At 49.8% G+C, this 22,756-nt stretch overlaps 1 protein-coding gene across 1 annotated transcript in view; it reads left to right on the top strand.

Annotated features, from left to right (window-relative positions):
- SH3GL1 (SH3 domain containing GRB2 like 1, endophilin A2) overlaps positions 1-22,756 on the top strand; it is a 1,238,645-nt gene that overhangs the window by 173,809 nt on the left and 1,042,080 nt on the right. The window lies entirely within an intron of this gene.

The following is a 22,756-nucleotide window of genomic DNA, read 5'->3' as shown; positions in this document are numbered from 1 at the left end:
TTGTTCATCGTTCCTGAGGCACAACACATCACTATGTGTGACACCCCGGGAACGACGAACACAGCTTACCTGCGTCCCGCCGGCAATGCAGAAGGAAGGAGGTGGGCGGGATGTTACGTCCCGCTCATCTCTGCCCCTACACTTCTATTGGGCAGCCGCTGTGTGACGTCGCTATGACGCCGAACGTCCCACCCCCTTCAGGAAGAGGATGTTCGCCGCCCACAGCGACGTCATTAGGGAGGTAAGTACATGTGACGGGGGTTAACGACATTGTGCGCCATGGGCAACGAATTTCCCGTGACGCATACATGACGGGGGCGTGTGCGATCGCTCTTGCGATCGCACGATATATCGGCGCATGTGGCGGGGCCTTTAGTGTCGCGGATGGGTGCTGCTGCGGCAACCGGGGCTGCTCGAGTGGCGCTTGGATCTGGGATCGTGTCTGGGGCTCGAGTGGTGACCGGACCCGGGGCTCGTGCAACCGCCCGTCCACTTACACAGTGAAAGAGGGGGGTATTTACAGAGGAGATTGTCTGTGACATGGGTTGCGGTGATGGGATGGTGGCACCGCCGCTGCCTCTCGGGGCAGGCGTCCGGGACCGATGGTGTGGGGGCAGCAAGGTGATATCCCCTCCACGGGTAGGGGAGGTGTAGTCCCGGGGCGCAGTTGGGAGTTGTGGTGGTGGAAGGGATAGCACAGTGGAACGCCGTCCGCAGGATTGGACCAGAGGGGACTGGTGTACTCACTCTGAGGATGACGCAGTAACTTCACACAAGTCCGTAAGGTAAACCAGAAATTGCCGGTGTCCGTGGGCCTTTGGTGGGTGGTGCTCAGATCCCACACCCGGTACAATGAAGCAGAGCCCTTTCTCCTGCGCACAGTTGAAAGTCACTTTAAGGCTGAGGCCACACGGGGCACTACTGCGATGCTCGCATGAGACTCGGCTCGCGCTGGAAGCACAGCAGGAGCCGAGTGTCATGCGAGCGTGCCTGCGTCTGAGGTCCGACCCTGCGAGCGGACCTCAACTGCGGGGGGCGGGCTGGCAATGCGGAAGGGCGGACCAGCACTGCACAGGGGCGGGCCGGCACGGAGGAGGGGAGGGATTTCTCTCCCTCTCTCCTCCGTAGCCGGCCATTGCCATTCTCGCTCTGCACGCGCGGTACACCGGAGTACCGTTAGTGCAGTGCGATTTTTCTCTCGCCCCATTCACTTGAATGGGTGCGAGAGAAAAGGGTCTCACCTTACAATTGCAGCATGCTGCGATTGTTTTCTCGGTCCGATTAGGGCTGAGAAAATAATCGCTCATGTGCGCTGGTCCAAGGAGAATGCGATATTTTATTGCACTCCACTCGCACCGATTTTTCTCGCCGTGTGGCTTAGGCCTAACTCCTCTGCTTGGAACGGGGGAAGTAAACTTCCCTGCACTAGTCCGGATTCCCACTCACAATACCGGCGGGCCACTACCCTGCCCCGGTCCACTTCGGGTTCCTTCCTAGAGCAACTCGTTCCAGCGGTCCCGGAACTCACTTTCCACTTCAGTTCCCTGAGCTTACTCCTCACTTCGGCTCCCAGAACTTGGCTCACACTGCACGCTGCCACAGCAGCCCAGGAGCTGCAACCCCTGTCTGCTTTGCTCTGCTCTCCACTTACTTCCAACTACTTGTTTCCTCCTAAGACACTTCATATCCCCTGAGTGGGCATCCCTACTGTTCTAGGGGGAGGGGGGGGGGGTCTGTTGGATTGTACCAGTGTGGGATCAGGTGGATTTACCAAGGAGGAGTGAGTCCTGCACCCCTGTGGTAGATGAAGTCCTCTGTGCCACCCTGGTTTTGCCAGGGCGGCACATTAGCAAATTACTTTGGAATTCTGTTAGCTGTAAAGAAAACTGTACAACCTTGTTGTCAACTTGGGTTTTTAGTTAGTAGGCTATGTTCACACACTGCGTTTTTTACCTGCGTTTTTGGTGCTTTTTTGCTGCAGAAATTTCTTGAGAAATTCTTGTAACCTTTCTGCAGACATTCCCCAGCAAAACCTATGGCAAAAAAAATTAGCTGTGCACACACTGCGTTTTCTTCTTAAGAAAATTCTTTCAGTAGATTTTCTTAAGAAAAAGAATGAGCATGTCACTTCTTTTCTGCAGCTAACTGCGTTATTTGCCATAGATAATGGCACAATAACGCAGGGAGCAACCAGCGGTAAAAACGCACCAAAAACGCACCAAATCGCGGTAAAAACGCAGGTGCGCTAATCCTTCACTCTCAAGAAATTTCTTAAGAAATTTTCTTGAGAAAAATCCTTTTTCTAGTGTGCACATAGCCTTATTATAGACTCAGCTCAGATGGAGTGAACACTTCCTGCATTAGGCTACATGCGCACGCTGCTTTTTTTGCTGCTTTTTTGGCTGCAGTTTTGTTGTCAGAACTTTCTGACATTTGACTTCCAAGCAAAGTCTATGAGAAGTCAGATTTGTCATGCGCACATTGCAGTTTATTTGTCAGCGTTTTTTTGTCAAAAGTTTGTGACAAAAAAAATGCAGCATGTTCATTCTTCCTGCGTTTTTGTCAACATTTGTCACCCATTGAAATCAATGAGGGCATCAAAAACGCAGGAACAATGCATGCTATCAAAAGTGGTGCATTTTACCTGCCTTTTACCTGCATTTTTGGTACCAAAAACGCAGGTGATTTGTCAGGAAGTGAGGTAACAGGCAAGTGGAAACCCCATTGTTCCATGCTAAATAGTGTAGGAGCAGAACTTTGGAGTGCAGCAGAAGACATGACCTGGTATCAACGTATGCAGATTAATGTAAGGAAGCTGATTGAATTGGTAAGTATATTACCAAAATTTCCACTGATAGTCCCGTCCTCCACGTGTTCCCCGAAGTACCACTGTCCCCAGCGTGCACGCACAGGGGAAATGATGTGGAGGACGGGACTATCAGCGGCGGCGGCAGCGAGAGGGGTCCATCATCTCCCCTGTGCGTGCACGCTGGGGACACGGTACTTCGGGGAACACGTGGAGGACGGGACTATCAGCGGCGGCGGCAGCGAAAAGGGGCCCATCATCTCCCCTGTGCGTGCACGCTGGGGACACGGTATTCGGGGAACACGTGGAGGACGGGACTATCAGCGTCGGCGGCAGCGAGAGGGGAAAAATCAATGTTTTCAGCTGCCAATGTCCATCCCCCTCTCGCTGCCGCTGATAGTCCCGTCCTCCACGTGTTCCCCGAAGTACCGCTGTCCCCAGCATGCACGCACAGGGGAGATGATGGACCCCTTCTCGCTGCCGCCGCCGCTCATAGTTCCGTCCTCCACGTGTTCCCCGAAGTACCGTTGTCTCCAGCGTGCACGCACAGGGGAGATGATGTGGAGGACGTGACTATCAGCGGCGGCAGCAGCGAGAGGGGAAAATCAATGTTTTCAGCTGCCAGAGCCACCAAATGAGGTGAGCCGCGCGATCAGATGAGCTGTCACTGAGGTTACTCGCGGCCACCGCTGGATTCAGCGGTGGCCGTGGGTAACTTCAATGACATCATCAGTTCATCCCGCGGCTGTCTTCATTTGCTGCGTGGAGCTGACAGGAGCGGCGGTGTCTGCTGCTGCTCCGGTCACCTCCATGCAGCAGAGCTGGAAGCGACGCTGGACCATCCTGGATTACGCCGGACATGGAGGGCTTTGTCGGGCTTATTAAATGGGAGAACGAGGGAATTTGTTAGTGTTTTTTATTTCTAATAAAGGATTTTTTCAAGTGTGTGTTTATTTACTGTAACTTACAGATTAATCATGGAAGGTATCTCGGGGAGACGCCTGACATGATTAATCTAGGACTTATTGGCAGCTATGGGCTGCCAATAACTCCTTATTACCCCGATTTGCCAACGCACCAGGGCAAATCGGGAAGAGCCGGGTACTGTCCCAGAACAACCGCATCTAATGGATGCGGCCATTCTGGGCGGCTGCTGACTGATATTGTTAGGCTTGGGGGCTCCCCATAACGTGGAGCTCCCCATCCTGAGAATACCAGCCTTCAGCCGTATGGCTTTATCTGTCTGGCATTGAAATTGGGGGGACCGCACGGCGTTTTTTTAATTTATTTATTTATTTCTATGCGCCATAGTGACACGCCCACCGGCTGCTGTGATTGGGTGCAGTGAGACACCTGTCACTCGGGGGGGGGGAAGGGGGGGGGGGGGCGTCGCACTGCAACCAATCATAGGCGCCGGTGGGCGCGGGAAGCAGGGAAAATGTGATGGAATAATGAGCAGCCGGCATTTTCAAAAGAGGAGAAGCCGCCAGAGCAGTGTGACAGCCGTGCAGTGCCGCGCCAGTGATTGATGAGTATAAAGGAGGGAGGGAGGGAGAGACTGACCGACAGAGAAACTATTTACACACAGTCTGGGCATGCCCAAAAACGAAACCGGCGCCGGCTTTCGTCATATGATCCGGCGTCCATAGGCTATCATTATAAAACACCCCACCAGACCCGTATTTTTGCCGGGTACAAAAACGTTCCCCTCAACGTTCCATCCGGCCGCCGGACAAGCAAATTTTGCCGGATCAAGACAAGCATTATGGGCTTGTTTGAACTGAAAAATACATGAAACAATTGTTGACAAAACTGCTGCCAAAAACGCACCAAAAAAGCAGCAAAAACGCACCAAAAAAGCACCTACATTTTTTGTGACATTTCCAGGCTCTTTCTGACAAGGTGCAGTTTTGGCTGCAGTTTGTGAACACGAAAAAGAAGCAGCGTGCGCATGTTAATTAAGCTAAAATTCATATTCATAGATTTTTTAGCTAGAGAAAAATGTACATTGAAAGAATTGCAATGTTTGCTAGCCCTTTTTAATTTTGCTTTGTGTATAATTCCAAAGGGCAGAATTTTTTATAGACGTTAGTATGATACGACAAAGAAAATCCTTTCCACAAGAGCGGAGGTCTCAAACACGCAGTCCGCGGGCCGCTCCCAGGCTGCTTCTTGCGGCTCACAGGCAAGTGCACCCCTTGACGATCACGACTGGTGCAGGGTCCGCAGCCGTCACTGCTCCCTGCTTTATTTCAGATGAACGTCTTATTTATGTTCTATCTGCACTAGTCCAATGGCAGCCACTGGCCAATCAGAGGCAAGTAGATTAGATGACGCATTAAGGCTGCTTTCACACATCAGTATTTTGCAATCAGGCACAATTCAGTTTGTGCCTGCTGCAACGGATCCGTCTCAGATTGTGTAAAAAGTGATGCGACGGATCCGGTAAAAAACGTTTTTTGTTTTTTTTTTTAATGCTGAGAGAGCGACCCCATCATCAGCGCACAAAAAACCGGCACTACCGCCCACCCCATCACCACACACATGGGCACTACAGCCCCCATCATCACCGCACACACAGGCACTATCGCACGCATCATCACCGCACATGCAGGCACTCTCGCACGCATCACCACCGCACATGCAGGCACTCTCGCACGCATCATCACCGAACATGCCCCGCCATTACCTCAGTGACGTCACCGCTGACAGCGCGACTTCCTTCAGTTGCTGCATGGAGCTCCCGGGAGCGGCGGTGTTCTACTGCCGCTCCTGTCAGCTTCATGTAGCAGAGCTGATAGCGTCGTGGGACCTCTGTGGATTACGTCGGACCTGGAGGAGTATTTGGGGAATTTAATAAAATGGTGAAAGAGAGGGGTTTTTTTTGTCTTTTATTCCAAATAAAGTATTTTTTCGGGTGTATGTGTTTATTTACTTTCACCTACAGGTTAATCATTGGGGTGTCTCATAGACGCCTGCCATGATTAACCCCTTATTACCCCGATTGCTACCGCACCAGGGCAATTTGGGATGAGCCGGGTAAAGTCCCAGGACTGTCGCATCTAATGGATGCGGCAATTCCGGGCGGCTGCTGGCTGATATTGTTAGGCTGGGGGGCTCCCCATAACATGGAGCTCCCCATCCTGAGAATACCTGCTATTAGAGCATGTTAGTGCAGGGTGATTTTTCCCTCTTTTGCGATCGTTTATGGGCGCTCAGAGGAGTCACACTCCTGCACACACTGCGATCTCGCTAATGAGGCCGGATGTGCGTCACAACCACGGTGACCCCGACGATATCTCCGTAGTGATATCGCAGCGTGTAAAGCCCCCTTTAGTGTGTGGCAGGACCTGCTGGACAATGCAACAAACAGGCCATTTCAGGACTAAATCACAAGACTGCTGAAAGCTGAGTGTAGTGCAGGGCGAGATGTCTGATTAGGGTACAATTTGTGTAAAAAGGCATTTAGCCTACCTTGATTGTTTTAAATGACCCACTACTGCTACAAAGAAGATGAAATTTTAAAGGGATTATTCCATAACTGCTGCTATTAGAGCATGTTAGTGCAGGGCGATATATCTGTTTAGGGTCCAGTGAGTTTAAAAAGGTATTTAGACATGATTGATTTCGTTAAATTACCTACTTCACAAAACAAAATGCCATTTTAAAGATGGAATTCTAAAATTGCTGCTCTCAGCTGGTTAGTGCTTATAAAGTTTAATGGAGTAAGGTCAACAGAGTGTTTAACAATTTAATGTTCAATTACTTGGTGCTTCCACCACCAAAATGTCATTTTAAAGGGTGAATTCTAAAACCGCTTCTATCGTTCCTTATTACTGCTTATATAGTTTAATCGAGTAAAGTTGACAGAGTGAATCAAAAAAGGCAGTTGGGAAGGGTTGATTGTGTTCAGTTACCTGGGACTACCCCCACCAATACGGCATTTAAAAAAAGAATTCTAAAAACGCTTCTATCGTCCCTGTTAGTGCTTATATAGTTTAATGGAGTAAGGTTCAGATTATATTCAAAACTCTCATCTCCATTGCTCTGGGATCTGCAGCAGGCCTATAATTACTTGCACATTACGATTTCAACCAGGTGAGCCCACCAATTACTTCTTCTTTCCCTCCTCAACACTGGATAAGACCCTAGGTGCTCTTTTTTACAGTGAAATGCATTGTGCGAGCTGCGGAAAGTGTTTGTTCAGCTTAAATTTTGCTTACATCCAGAGTTAATAGAAAAAAAAACCAACACCGGCTATCCATCTCCGGAAATGTTTTGCTATGGGCTAAAAGCAAAACATTCCTGGAGGTGGGTGGGCAGTGTTGTAAGTTTTTTTTTTTAATTCTCCATGACATCTCTTAATGCTGGATTTAAGTAAATTTTGAGCCGAACAAACACTTTCCACAGCTCGCACAATCCTGCGCATCACACGAGCACAGAGCGATACTAACCTGGGAGAATTTCACGTCATTTTCCGAGCTGATATTTTAATAAATAATAAAATTTAATAATAACTATAATTATAAATTAATAATTAAAACCATACCTGTTACAGCAATTTCATTTTTTGATAACTCCGTTTGATGTGTGGCACCTATGAGGAAAGAATAAAAAAGATGATTATCTTAAGTGGAGAAAAACATTGTACAACAATTTCATTATGGTTATTATGATACAACTAATATTTAACCCCTGCGCGCAAGAGCCTATTTTTGCCTTCGTGACCAGGCCAATATTTTTATATCAGACCAGTGTCACTTTCACAGGTTATAACTCTGGAACGCTTCAACAGATCCCAGTGATTGTACTTCACGACACTGGTAAATTTAGAACAATATTTTTTGCATTCAATTGCGAAAATATTGGAAATTTGGCGGTAATTTTGCAATTTTCAAACTTTTAATTTTTATACCCTTAATCCAGAATATTAGAGCACACAAAATAGATAATAATTAATATTTCCCATATGTCTACTTTACATCAGCGCAATTTTTGAAATATCATTTTTCTTTTTTGTTTGGAAGTTAGAAGGGTTCAAAGTTTATCAGCAATTTCTCATTTTCCCAACAAAATTTACAAAACCGTTGTTTTAGGGACAACATCAGATTTGAAGTGACTTTCAGGGGCCTAGGTGACAGAAAATACCCAAAAGTGATAACTTCCTAAAATCTGCACATAAACTAAAGCATGGTAATGCATGATACTGTCAGATCGCCTTTCAGACCCTGCTGCAGGCTGGGCCTGACAGGCGCAGAGGTCATCATGTGACGTTCGGCTGACAACCCTCAGCTCCCCTGTGATCATGTCATGAGGAGCCGGAGAGGTAAGAGAAGGAGCGCACTGATTCTGACTTCTATGTGTTGCAATCGCAATTGATTGTGGCATATAGAAGATTGCAAAGGGTTAACATCATCAGGTCCCGATGATGTCTCTCGTCTGAAGTACCGTTCTTCACCAGAAACCCAGCGATTGTAGCGCGCAGGGGTTGCGACCTCATCTTGGCCACAGACTGTGAATAAATGTTGGTGCTGCACAAAACCGAGCAAGCGCAAACATTGATTTACCATCGGCAGTCATGAACAGGTTAATATTAATATACAGTAGTTACCCATTCATTTATTTTTTGCATTTTTTTATTTGCCTTGTGGCATGTGTCCTTATACTTTGTACTTCATATTTCTGTTTACAATATAATATGGGCATTATGCACTTTATAAATGCTTTTTATTAAGATTCAAATGTCTTCTTTGTTGTTTGTGTTCTATAATTGCTGCTTATATATTATTATGCCCTTCCATCATATTGCACTTACGTTACAAGCACACTCCGCTTTCACCATACACTTTCTAACATGCATTTTCACTAACATCTTTCAAGCCTCTCTCTAATATATGTAGTTCTCCTCTTATGTTCTTAGTATATTCACTTTGCTTTGCACACGGGGCTGGGAAGGAGGAAGGCGACTGACCAAGATGGAGGAGGCCCCGGACCGAGAGCAGTGACATCCATTGGACTGGACCGCCCCATAGGTGAGTATAATGAAGGGTTTTTTAAGTTCTACAGAGCGGCCTGGGCTGTTATATACAGGATTCTAGTATGCTGTATATAGGAGCTCACTGGTGGGGGCCGCAGGATATAAGGGAAAATCCTGGTGACAGGTTTCCCTTCGTTCACTTGGATTTCATTTCCTCATGGGTTTTTCGTTATGTTATTTTTTCAAAGCTTTTTCTACTTTTCTTCAATTGGTTTTGAAACATAAATGTGATTTTGGAGGGTGTTGCATTATCTGGACAATTTACTGTTCATTGGTCCTGCTGAATCTGATCCTAGTACGGTTTAATGGCTAAATTACAAGACTTAAGGCCCCGTCACACGCTACGATATAGCTAACGATATGTCGTCTGGGTCACAGAGTTTGCGACGCACATCCGGCATTGTTAGAGATTTCGTAGCGTGTTACATCTCCGAACGACTGTTAACGAGCAATAATACTCACCTTATCGTTGCTCGTTGACACATCGTTCATTTTCATAATGTCATTCCTCCTTCTGTGCGCCGGTTGTTCATCGTTCCTGAGGCACAACACATCACTATGTGTGACACCCCGGGAACGACGAACACAGCTTACCTGCGTCCCGCCGGCAATGCAGAAGGAAGGAGGTGGGCGGGATGTTACGTCCCGCTCATCTCTGCCCCTACACTTCTATTGGGCAGCCGCTGTGTGACGTCGCTATGACGCCGAACGTCCCACCCCCTTCAGGAAGAGGATGTTCGCCGCCCACAGCGACGTCATTAGGGAGGTAAGTACATGTGACGGGGGTTAACGACATTGTGCGCCATGGGCAACGAATTTCCCGTGACGCATACATGACGGGGGCGTGTGCGATCGCTCTTGCGATCGCACGATATATCGGCGCATGTGGCGGGGCCTTTAGTGTCGCGGATGGGTGCTGCTGCGGCAACCGGGGCTGCTCGAGTGGCGCTTGGATCTGGGATCGTGTCTGGGGCTCGAGTGGTGACCGGACCCGGGGCTCGTGCAACCGCCCGTCCACTTACACAGTGAAAGAGGGGGGTATTTACAGAGGAGATTGTCTGTGACATGGGTTGCGGTGATGGGATGGTGGCACCGCCGCTGCCTCTCGGGGCAGGCGTCCGGGACCGATGGTGTGGGGGCAGCAAGGTGATATCCCCTCCACGGGTAGGGGAGGTGTAGTCCCGGGGCGCAGTTGGGAGTTGTGGTGGTGGCAGGGATAGCACAGTGGAACGCCGTCCGCAGGATTGGACCAGAGGGGACTGGTGTACTCACTCTGAGGATGACGCAGTAACTTCACACAAGTCCGTAAGGTAAACCAGAAATTGCCGGTGTCCGTGGGCCTTTGGTGGGTGGTGCTCAGATCCCACACCCGGTACAATGAAGCAGAGCCCTTTCTCCTGCGCACAGTTGAAAGTCACTTTAAGGCTGAGGCCACACGGGGCACTACTGCGATGCTCGCATGAGACTCGGCTCGCGCTGGAAGCACAGCAGGAGCCGAGTGTCATGCGAGCGTGCCTGCGTCTGAGGTCCGACCCTGCGAGCGGACCTCAGCTGCGGGGGGCGGGCTGGCAATGCGGAAGGGCGGACCAGCACTGCACAGGGGCGGGCCGGCACGGAGGAGGGGAGGGATTTCTCTCCCTCTCTCCTCCGTAGCCGGCCATTGCCATTCTCGCTCTGCACGCGCGGTACACCGGAGTACCGTTAGTGCAGTGCGATTTTTCTCTCGCCCCATTCACTTGAATGGGTGCGAGAGAAAAGGGTCTCACCTTACAATTGCAGCATGCTGCGATTGTTTTCTCGGTCCGATTAGGGCTGAGAAAATAATCGCTCATGTGCGCTGGTCCAAGGAGAATGCGATATTTTATTGCACTCCACTCGCACCGATTTTTCTCGCCGTGTGGCTTAGGCCTAACTCCTCTGCTTGGAACGGGGGAAGTAAACTTCCCTGCACTAGTCCGGATTCCCACTCACAATACCGGCGGGCCACTACCCTGCCCCGGTCCACTTCGGGTTCCTTCCTAGAGCAACTCGTTCCAGCGGTCCCGGAACTCACTTTCCACTTCAGTTCCCTGAGCTTACTCCTCACTTCGGCTCCCAGAACTTGGCTCACACTGCACGCTGCCACAGCAGCCCAGGAGCTGCAACCCCTGTCTGCTTTGCTCTGCTCTCCACTTACTTCCAACTACTTGTTTCCTCCTAAGACACTTCATATCCCCTGAGTGGGCATCCCTACTGTTCTAGGGGGAGGGGGGGGGTCTGTTGGATTGTACCAGTGTGGGATCAGGTGGATTTACCAAGGAGGAGTGAGTCCTGCACCCCTGTGGTAGATGAAGTCCTCTGTGCCACCCTGGTTTTGCCAGGGCGGCACATTAGCAAATTACTTTGGAATTCTGTTAGCTGTAAAGAAAACTGTACAACCTTGTTGTCAACTTGGGTTTTTAGTTAGTAGGCTATGTTCACACACTGCGTTTTTTACCTGCGTTTTTGGTGCTTTTTTGCTGCAGAAATTTCTTGAGAAATTCTTGTAACCTTTCTGCAGACATTCCCCAGCAAAACCTATGGCAAAAAAAATTAGCTGTGCACACACTGCGTTTTCTTCTTAAGAAAATTCTTTCAGTAGATTTTCTTAAGAAAAAGAATGAGCATGTCACTTCTTTTCTGCAGCTAACTGCGTTATTTGCCATAGATAATGGCACAATAACGCAGGGAGCAACCAGCGGTAAAAACGCACCAAAAACGCACCAAATCGCGGTAAAAACGCAGGTGCGCTAATCCTTCACTCTCAAGAAATTTCTTAAGAAATTTTCTTGAGAAAAATCCTTTTTCTAGTGTGCACATAGCCTTATTATAGACTCAGCTCAGATGGAGTGAACACTTCCTGCATTAGGCTACATGCGCACGCTGCTTTTTTTGCTGCTTTTTTGGCTGCAGTTTTGTTGTCAGAACTTTCTGACATTTGACTTCCAAGCAAAGTCTATGAGAAGTCAGATTTGTCATGCGCACATTGCAGTTTATTTGTCAGCGTTTTCTTTTTCGCTCCTAATTGGGAGACCCAGACAGTGGGTGTATAGCTACTGCCTCTGGAGGCCGCACAAAGAACTACACTTAAAAGTGTAAGGCCCCTCCCCTTCTGGCTATACACCCTCCCGTAGGAGTACGGATTCCTCAGTTTTAGCTTTGTGCGAAGGAGGTCAGACACGCACGCATAGCTCCATTGTTTTTAGTCAGCAGCAGCTGCTGACTATGTCGGATGGAAGAAAAGAGGGCCCATACAGGGCTCCCAGCATGCTCCCTTCTCACCCCACTGTATGTCGGAGGTGTTTGTAAGGTTGAGGTACCCATTGCGGGTACGGCGGCAGGAGCCCACATGCTGATTCCTTCCCCATCCCTTTTTACAGGGCTCTGGGTGAAGTGGGATTTACTGGTCTCCAGGCACTGAGACCGTGCTCCATCTACAGCCCCTGGAGAAGATGCTGGATGGAGCGGAGTACATCAGGGACATGGCCCTGCTTCCTCAAGGTACTCTGTGTCCCCGTGCATTTGGCGCTCACACCGCAGCATGCTGGGTGTTGTAGTGCGCCGGGGACATCAGCGCTGCGGCGCTTGTGCCATGGCCTCATTCAGCTTCGCTGAAGCAGGCACACTTCTGGGAATCGGTCGCGCCGGCCGCTGGGACTGCGGCGCGGCTGGCACTTGTGGTGCGCCGGGGACTTCAGCGCGGGCCGCGCTTTTACGGCGGCCGCGCTGATAACTCGAGTCCCCGGCTTTTGCGGCCTGCTTCCGTTCGTTCCCGCCCCCAGACCTGCCAGTCAGGAGAGGGGCGGGACGCTGGTCAGTGCATCAGCGCCGAGGGCTGGAGTCGTTTTTACATACTCCAGCCCTCACAATAGGCACAGAGGGGACACTGTTTCCCGCACTTTTGTTTAGGAACTCCCACGGACCGCCCCTCTCCACAGACGCCGGCAGCCATTCCTGCTGACACGCTGAGCTGCAGAGGGGAGCCGGGGAGACCCAGACAAGGAATTCTGCGCCTCTTACCCGCTATTCAGCGGGCGGTAAGCAGCCCTCAGGGCTCACCCCCTCTTGTGCCAGTAGTATTCTTAGTATTTTGTTTCTACAAATACTTTGTATTGCATAGCGCTGGTCGCCCTTTGGCTATAGACTCTCTCACATTGCAGAGAGCCAGCAGCATGTCGTCCGTAAAACGCAAGGGTGCCAAGGCACAGACATTATATGCTTCCTGCACCGCATGTGGGACTTTTCTACCGGCAGGCTCCACGGACCCCCATTGTGTGCAGTGCTCGGCCCCTGCGGCGCTTGCACAGTCGGGACCTCTGCTGGACGTGACCCAGGGTGTACCACCTGTGAATGCTGTCCAGGTGACAGGAACTGAGTTTGCAGCTTTTGCTGACAGAATGTCTCTCACTATGTCACAAATTCTTGACACATTGCGAGCTAGGCCTGTACTTCAGGCCACGGACACTGTGCAATCATTGCCCCCTGGTCCCCCTCAGCTGAATTACCTCCAAGCTCCGGGACGGGCACATACACCTCAGGGTGAAGACTCTGACTCGGACGATGGCCCCGGGCAGCCTAAGCGGGCTCGCTATGACGGGCCTTCACATTCATCTCAATGGTCAGGATCCCAGCGAGATGAATCTATGGGTGATGAGGCGGACGTAACTGATCAGGATTCTGATCCTGGGACCGCTCTCAATCTAGATACACCAGATGGTGACGCCATAGTTAATGATCTTATATTTAACATCAATAAGATGTTAAATATTTCCCCACCAGCTCCTCTTGTAGAGGAGTCAGCTTCGCAGCACGAGAGAATCCATTTCAGATACCCTAAGCGTACATTAAGCACTTTTCTGGACCACGCTGACTTTAGAGACGCAATCCAGAAACCCCACGCTTATCCTGAAAGGCGTTTTTCTAAACGGCTTAAAGATACACGCTATCCTTTTCCCCCTGAGGTGGTCAAGGGTTGGACCCAGTGTCCAAAAGTGGATCCTCCAATTTCCAGGCTTGCAGCTAGATCCTTGGTTGCAGTTGAAGATGGAGCGGCACTTAAAGATGCCACTGACAGGCAGATGGAGCTCTGGCTGAAATCCATCTATGAAGCGATTGGAGCGTCGTTAGCGCCATCTTTTGCGGCCGTATGGGCACTCCAAGCTATCTCAGCCGGGCTTGCGCAAGTCGACTCAGTCACACGTGCATTTGCCCCGCAGGTAGCACCATTGACCTCGCAAATGGCGGCATTCGCGTCGTACGCGATTAATGCTGTTCTTGACGCTACAAGCCGCACGGCAGTGGCGTCAGCCAACTCCGTTGTTTTGCGTAGGGCCCTGTGGTTGAGACATTGGAAAGCAGATTCTCATTCCAAGAAGTGCTTAACCAATTTGCCTTTTTCTCGTGACCGATTGTTTGGAGAGCGTTTGGATGAAATCATCAAACACTCCAAGGGTAAGGACTCATCCTTACCGCAACACAGACAAAACAAACCCCAACAGAGGAAGGGTCAGTCTGGTTATCGGTCCTTTCGAGGACCGGGCAGGTCCCAATTCGCCTCGTCAAAAAAGACTCAAAAAGACCAGAGACGCTCAGATTCTTGGAGGTCTCAGTCACGCCCAAAAAGGACAGCCGGAGGAACCGTTGCCAAGACGGCGTCCTCCTGACTTGCAGTCTCCGATTCCCACACCCGCGGTCGGTGGGAGGCTTTCCCACTTTGGCGACATTTGGCTGTCACGCGTCAAAGACCGTTGGGTGAGGGATATTCTGTCTCACGGGTACAGGATAGAGTTCAGTTCTCGTCCGCCAACTCGTTTCTTCAGAACTTCTCCACCACCAGACCGAGCCGATGCTCTGTTGCAGGCGGTGGCCGCTCTAAAGGCGGAAGGAGTGGTGACCTCCGTCCCTCTTCAGGAACAAGGTCACGGTTTTTACTCCAATCTGTTTGTGGTCCCAAAAAAGGACGGATCGTATCGACCCGTCCTGGATCTAAAGTTGCTCAACAGACACGTAAAAGTCAGGAGGTTCCGGATGGAATCCCTACGCTCCGTCATAGCCTCAATGTCTCAAGGAGATTTTCTAGCATCAATAGATATCAAAGATGCGTATCTCCACGTGCCGATTGCACCAGAGCATCAGCGTTTCCTACGCTTCGTCATACACGACGAACACCTGCAGTTCGTAGCGTTACCTTTCGGTCTGGCAACAGCCCCCCGGGTCTTCACCAAAGTCATGGCAGCAGTAGTAGCTGTTCTGCACTCGCAGGGTCACTCGGTCATCCCGTATCTAGACGACCTGCTTATAAAGGCACCCTCTCAAGAGGCATGCCAGCACAGTCTGAAGGTGGCACTAGACACTCTCCAGAGTTTCGGGTGGATTATCAACTTTCCAAAGTCTCATCTAACCCCGACCCAATCTCTGACTTATCTTGGCATGGAGTTTCATACTCTCTCAGCGATAGTGAAGCTTCCACTGGACAAGCAGTGCTCGCTACGGACTGGAGTGCAATCTCTCCTTCAGAGCCAGTCGCACTCACTGAGGCGCCTCATGCATTTCCTAGGAAAGATGGTAGCAGCAATGGAGGCAGTCCCGTTCGCGCAGTTTCATCTGCGCCCTCTACAATGGGACATTCTACGCCAATGGGATGGGAAATCGACGTCCCTCGACAGGACTGTCTCCCTCTCTCAGACTGCCAAGGACTCTCTGCGTTGGTGGCTTCTCCCCACCTCATTGTCACAGGGAAAGTCGTTCCTTCCCCCGTCCTGGGCAGTGGTCACGACGGATGCGAGCCTATCAGGGTGGGGAGCGGTGTTTCTCCACCACAGGGCTCAGGGGACGTGGACTCAGGAAGAGTCCACCCTGCAGATCAATGTTCTGGAAATCAGAGCAATCTATCTTGCCCTGCGAGCCTTCCAACAATGGCTGGAAGGCAAGCAGATTCGGATTCAGTCGGACAATTCCACGGCGGTGGCGTACATCAACCACCAAGGGGGAACACGCAGTCGCCAAGCTTTTCAAGAAGTCCAGCGGATTTTGACGTGGGTGGAAAGCAGAGCGTCCACCATATCCGCAGTTCACATCCCAGGCGTGGAAAACTGGGAAGCAGACTTTCTCAGTCGCCAGGGCATGGACGCAGGAGAATGGTCCCTTCACCCGGACGTGTTTCAGCAGATCTGTTGCCGCTGGGGGACGCCGGACGTCGATCTGATGGCGTCACGGCACAACAACAAGGTCCCAGTTTTCATGGCACGGTCTCACGATCACCGAGCACTGGCGGCAGACGCCTTGGTTCAGGATTGGTCGCAATTCCGACTCCCCTATGTGTTCCCACCTCTAGCATTGTTACCCAGAGTTCTCCGGAAAATCAGGTCCGACTGCCATCGAGCCATACTCGTCGCTCCAGATTGGCCAAGAAGGTCGTGGTACCCGGATCTGTGGCATCTCACGGTAGGCCAACCGTGGACACTACCAGACCGTCCAGATTTGCTGTCTCAAGGGCCGTTTTTCCATCTGAATTCTGCGGCCCTGAACCTGACTGTGTGGCCATTGAGTCCTGGATCCTAGCGGCCTCAGGTTTATCTCATGAAGTTGTTGCCACAATGAGACAGGCTAGAAAACCATCCTCAGCTAAGATCTATCACAGGACGTGGAAGATATTCTTAGCGTGGTGCTTGGCTCAAGGGTTTTCTCCCTGGCCATTTGCATTGCCAATTTTTCTTTCCTTCCTGCAGTCTGGGTTGGAAAAAGGTTTGTCGCTTAGCTCTCTTAAGGGTCAAGTCTCCGCGCTATCCGTATTCTTTCAGAAGCGCTTGGCACGGCTTTCTAAAGTACGCACGTTTCTCCAAGGAGTTTGTCATATCGTTCCTCCTTACAGACGGCCATTGGAACCCTGGGATCTGAACAAGGTTCTCATTGCTCTCCAGAAGCCGCCTTTCGAGCCTTTGAAAGAGGTTTCCCTTTCTCGGCTTTCACAAAAGGTAGTTTTTCTTGTGGCGGTCACGTCTCTTCGAAGAGTGTCCGAGCTAGCGGCGTTATCTTGCAAATCTCCCTTCCTGGTGTTTCACCAAGACAAGGTAGTACTGCGTCCAATTCCAGAGTTTTCTCCCAAGGTGGTTTCTTCCTTTCATCTCAATCAGGATATCACTTTGCCATCTTTGTGTCCGCATCCAGTTCACCAATTTGAAAAGGGTTTACATCTGTTGGACCTGGTGAGAGCACTCAGGATTTACATTTCTCGCACGGCGTCTCTACGCCGTTCTGATGCGCTCTTTGTCCTAGTCGCTGGTCAGCATAAGGGATCGCAAGCTTCCAAATCCACCCTGGCGCGGTGGATCAAGGAACCAATTCTTCACACATACCGTTCTGCTGGGCTTCCGATTCCATCTGGACTGAAGGCCCATTCTACCAGAGCCGTGGGTGCGTCCTGGGCATTGCGGCATCAGGCTACGGCTCAGCAAGTGTGCCAGGCGGCTACCTGGTCGAGTCTGCACACGTTTACCAAACACTATCAAGTGCATACCTACGCTTCGGCAGATGCCAGCCTAGGTAGACAGGTCCTTCAGGCGGCGGTGGCCCACCTGTAGGAAGAGGCTGTCTGACAGCCCGTTCATGTGGTATCTTTTTACCCACCCAGGGACTGCTTTTGGACGTCCCACTGTCTGGGTCTCCCAATTAGGAGCGAAAAAGAAGAAGGGAATTTTGTTTACTTACCGTAAATTCCTTTTCTTCTAGCTCCAATTGGGAGACCCAGCACCCGCCCTATTTGTTCTTAGGGTTTCGTTTTTCGGGTGCACATGTTGTTCATGTTGTTTCTTAAGCTCTCCGATCTTGTTATCGGATTGACTTTGTTTTTGAAACTGTTATTGGCTTTCCTCCTTCTTGCTTTGGTACTAAAACTGAGGAATCCGTACTCCTACGGGAGGGTGTATAGCCAGAAGGGGAGGGGCCTTACACTTTTAAGTGTAGTTCTTTGTGCGGCCTCCAGAGGCAGTAGCTATACACCCACTGTCTGGGTCTCCCAATTGGAGCTAGAAGAAAAGGAATTTACGGTAAGTAAACAAAATTCCCTTCTTTTTGTCAAAAGTTTGTGACAAAAAAAATGCAGCATGTTCATTCTTCCTGCGTTTTTGTCAACATTTGTCACCCATTGAAATCAATGAGGGCATCAAAAACGCAGGAACAATGCATGCTATCAAAAGTGGTGCATTTTACCTGCCTTTTACCTGCATTTTTGGTACCAAAAACGCAGGTGATTTGTCAGGAAGTGAGGTAACAGGCAAGTGGAAACCCCATTGTTCCATGCTAAATAGTGTAGGAGCAGAACTTTGGAGTGCAGCAGAAGACATGACCTGGTATCAACGTATGCAGATTAATGTAAGGAAGCTGATTGAATTGGTAAGTATATTACCAAAATTTCCACTGATAGTCCCGTCCTCCACGTGTTCCCCGAAGTACCACTGTCCCCAGCGTGCACGCACAGGGGAAATGATGTGGAGGACGGGACTATCAGCGGCGGCGGCAGCGAGAGGGGTCCATCATCTCCCCTGTGCGTGCACGCTGGGGACACGGTACTTCGGGTAACACGTGGAGGACGGGACTATCAGCGGCGGCGGCAGCGAAAAGGGGCCCATCATCTCCCCTGTGCGTGCACGCTGGGGACACGGTATTCGGGGAACACGTGGAGGACGGGACTATCAGCGTCGGCGGCAGCGAGAGGGGAAAAATCAATGTTTTCAGCTGCCAATGTCCATCCCCCTCTCGCTGCCGCTGATAGTCCCGTCCTCCACGTGTTCCCCGAAGTACCGCTGTCCCCAGCATGCACGCACAGGGGAGATGATGGACCCCTTCTCGCTGCCGCCGCCGCTCATAGTTCCGTCCTCCACGTGTTCCCCGAAGTACCGTTGTCTCCAGCGTGCACGCACAGGGGAGATGATGTGGAGGACGTGACTATCAGCGGCGGCAGCAGCGAGAGGGGAAAATCAATGTTTTCAGCTGCCAGAGCCACCAAATGAGGTGAGCCGCGCGATCAGATGAGCTGTCACTGAGGTTACTCGCGGCCACCGCTGGATTCAGCGGTGGCCGTGGGTAACTTCAATGACATCATCAGTTCATCCCGCGGCTGTCTTCATTTGCTGCGTGGAGCTGACAGGAGCGGCGGTGTCTGCTGCTGCTCCGGTCACCTCCATGCAGCAGAGCTGGAAGCGACGCTGGACCATCCTGGATTACGCCGGACATGGAGGGCTTTGTCGGGCTTATTAAATGGGAGAACGAGGGAATTTGTTAGTGTTTTTTATTTCTAATAAAGGATTTTTTCAAGTGTGTGTTTATTTACTGTAACTTACAGATTAATCATGGAAGGTATCTCGGGGAGACGCCTGACATGATTAATCTAGGACTTATTGGCAGCTATGGGCTGCCAATAACTCCTTATTACCCCGATTTGCCAACGCACCAGGGCAAATCGGGAAGAGCCGGGTACTGTCCCAGAACAACCGCATCTAATGGATGCGGCCATTCTGGGCGGCTGCTGACTGATATTGTTAGGCTTGGGGGCTCCCCATAACGTGGAGCTCCCCATCCTGAGAATACCAGCCTTCAGCCGTATGGCTTTATCTGTCTGGCATTGAAATTGGGGGGACCGCACGGCGTTTTTTTAATTTATTTATTTATTTCTATGCGCCATAGTGACACGCCCACCGGCTGCTGTGATTGGGTGCAGTGAGACACCTGTCACTCGGGGGGGGGGGGGCGTCGCACTGCAACCAATCATAGGCGCCGGTGGGCGCGGGAAGCAGGGAAAATGTGATGGAATAATGAGCAGCCGGCATTTTCAAAAGAGGAGAAGCCGCCAGAGCAGTGTGACAGCCGTGCAGTGCCGCGCCAGTGATTGATGAGTATAAAGGAGGGAGGGAGGGAGAGACTGACCGACAGAGAAACTATTTACACACAGTCTGGGCATGCCCAAAAACGAAACCGGCGCCGGCTTTCGTCATATGATCCGGCGTCCATAGGCTATCATTATAAAACACCCCACCAGACCCGTATTTTTGCCGGGTACAAAAACGTTCCCCTCAACGTTCCATCCGGCCGCCGGACAAGCAAATTTTGCCGGATCAAGACAAGCATTATGGGCTTGTTTGAACTGAAAAATACATGAAACAATTGTTGACAAAACTGCTGCCAAAAACGCACCAAAAAAGCAGCAAAAACGCACCAAAAAAGCACCTACATTTTTTGTGACATTTCCAGGCTCTTTCTGACAAGGTGCAGTTTTGGCTGCAGTTTGTGAACACGAAAAAGAAGCAGCGTGCGCATGTTAATTAAGCTAAAATTCATATTCATAGATTTTTTAGCTAGAGAAAAATGTACATTGAAAGAATTGCAATGTTTGCTAGCCCTTTTTAATTTTGCTTTGTGTATAATTCCAAAGGGCAGAATTTTTTATAGACGTTAGTATGATACGACAAAGAAAATCCTTTCCACAAGAGCGGAGGTCTCAAACACGCAGTCCGCGGGCCGCTCCCAGGCTGCTTCTTGCGGCTCACAGGCAAGTGCACCCCTTGACGATCACGACTGGTGCAGGGTCCGCAGCCGTCACTGCTCCCTGCTTTATTTCAGATGAACGTCTTATTTATGTTCTATCTGCACTAGTCCAATGGCAGCCACTGGCCAATCAGAGGCAAGTAGATTAGATGACGCATTAAGGCTGCTTTCACACATCAGTATTTTGCAATCAGGCACAATTCAGTTTGTGCCTGCTGCAACGGATCCGTCTCAGATTGTGTAAAAAGTGATGCGACGGATCCGGTAAAAAACGTTTTTTGTTTTTTTTTTAATGCTGAGAGAGCGACCCCATCATCAGCGCACAAAAAACCGGCACTACCGCCCACCCCATCACCACACACATGGGCACTACAGCCCCCATCATCACCGCACACACAGGCACTATCGCACGCATCATCACCGCACATGCAGGCACTCTCGCACGCATCACCACCGCACATGCAGGCACTCTCGCACGCATCATCACCGAACATGCCCCGCCATTACCTCAGTGACGTCACCGCTGACAGCGCGACTTCCTTCAGTTGCTGCATGGAGCTCCCGGGAGCGGCGGTGTTCTACTGCCGCTCCTGTCAGCTTCATGTAGCAGAGCTGATAGCGTCGTGGGACCTCTGTGGATTACGTCGGACCTGGAGGAGTATTTGGGGAATTTAATAAAATGGTGAAAGAGAGGGGGTTTTTTTGTCTTTTATTCCAAATAAAGTATTTTTTCGGGTGTATGTGTTTATTTACTTTCACCTACAGGTTAATCATTGGGGTGTCTCATAGACGCCTGCCATGATTAACCCCTTATTACCCCGATTGCTACCGCACCAGGGCAATTTGGGATGAGCCGGGTAAAGTCCCAGGACTGTCGCATCTAATGGATGCGGCAATTCCGGGCGGCTGCTGGCTGATATTGTTAGGCTGGGGGGCTCCCCATAACATGGAGCTCCCCATCCTGAGAATACCTGCTATTAGAGCATGTTAGTGCAGGGTGATTTTTCCCTCTTTTGCGATCGTTTATGGGCGCTCAGAGGAGTCACACTCCTGCACACACTGCGATCTCGCTAATGAGGCCGGATGTGCGTCACAACCACGGTGACCCCGACGATATCTCCGTAGTGATATCGCAGCGTGTAAAGCCCCCTTTAGTGTGTGGCAGGACCTGCTGGACAATGCAACAAACAGGCCATTTCAGGACTAAATCACAAGACTGCTGAAAGCTGAGTGTAGTGCAGGGCGAGATGTCTGATTAGGGTACAATTTGTGTAAAAAGGCATTTAGCCTACCTTGATTGTTTTAAATGACCCACTACTGCTACAAAGAAGATGAAATTTTAAAGGGATTATTCCATAACTGCTGCTATTAGAGCATGTTAGTGCAGGGCGATATATCTGTTTAGGGTCCAGTGAGTTTAAAAAGGTATTTAGACATGATTGATTTCGTTAAATTACCTACTTCACAAAACAAAATGCCATTTTAAAGATGGAATTCTAAAATTGCTGCTCTCAGCTGGTTAGTGCTTATAAAGTTTAATGGAGTAAGGTCAACAGAGTGTTTAACAATTTAATGTTCAATTACTTGGTGCTTCCACCACCAAAATGTCATTTTAAAGGGTGAATTCTAAAACCGCTTCTATCGTTCCTTATTACTGCTTATATAGTTTAATCGAGTAAAGTTGACAGAGTGAATCAAAAAAGGCAGTTGGGAAGGGTTGATTGTGTTCAGTTACCTGGGACTACCCCCACCAATACGGCATTTAAAAAAAGAATTCTAAAAACGCTTCTATCGTCCCTGTTAGTGCTTATATAGTTTAATGGAGTAAGGTTCAGATTATATTCAAAACTCTCATCTCCATTGCTCTGGGATCTGCAGCAGGCCTATAATTACTTGCACATTACGATTTCAACCAGGTGAGCCCACCAATTACTTCTTCTTTCCCTCCTCAACACTGGATAAGACCCTAGGTGCTCTTTTTTACAGTGAAATGCATTGTGCGAGCTGCGGAAAGTGTTTGTTCAGCTTAAATTTTGCTTACATCCAGAGTTAATAGAAAAAAAACCCAACACCGGCTATCCATCTCCGGAAATGTTTTGCTATGGGCTAAAAGCAAAACATTCCTGGAGGTGGGTGGGCAGTGTTGTAAGTTTTTTTTTTTAATTCTCCATGACATCTCTTAATGCTGGATTTAAGTAAATTTTGAGCCGAACAAACACTTTCCACAGCTCGCACAATCCTGCGCATCACACGAGCACAGAGCGATACTAACCTGGGAGAATTTCACGTCATTTTCCGAGCTGATATTTTAATAAATAATAAAATTTAATAATAACTATAATTATAAATTAATAATT

The sequence above is a fragment of the Anomaloglossus baeobatrachus genome, chromosome 1, assembly GCF_048569485.1.
Source record: "Anomaloglossus baeobatrachus isolate aAnoBae1 chromosome 1, aAnoBae1.hap1, whole genome shotgun sequence".
Lineage (NCBI taxonomy): Eukaryota > Metazoa > Chordata > Amphibia > Anura > Aromobatidae > Anomaloglossus > Anomaloglossus baeobatrachus.
The sequence above is the reverse complement of the archived record's forward strand: the minus strand, read 5'-3'. Positions and strand labels throughout refer to the sequence as shown.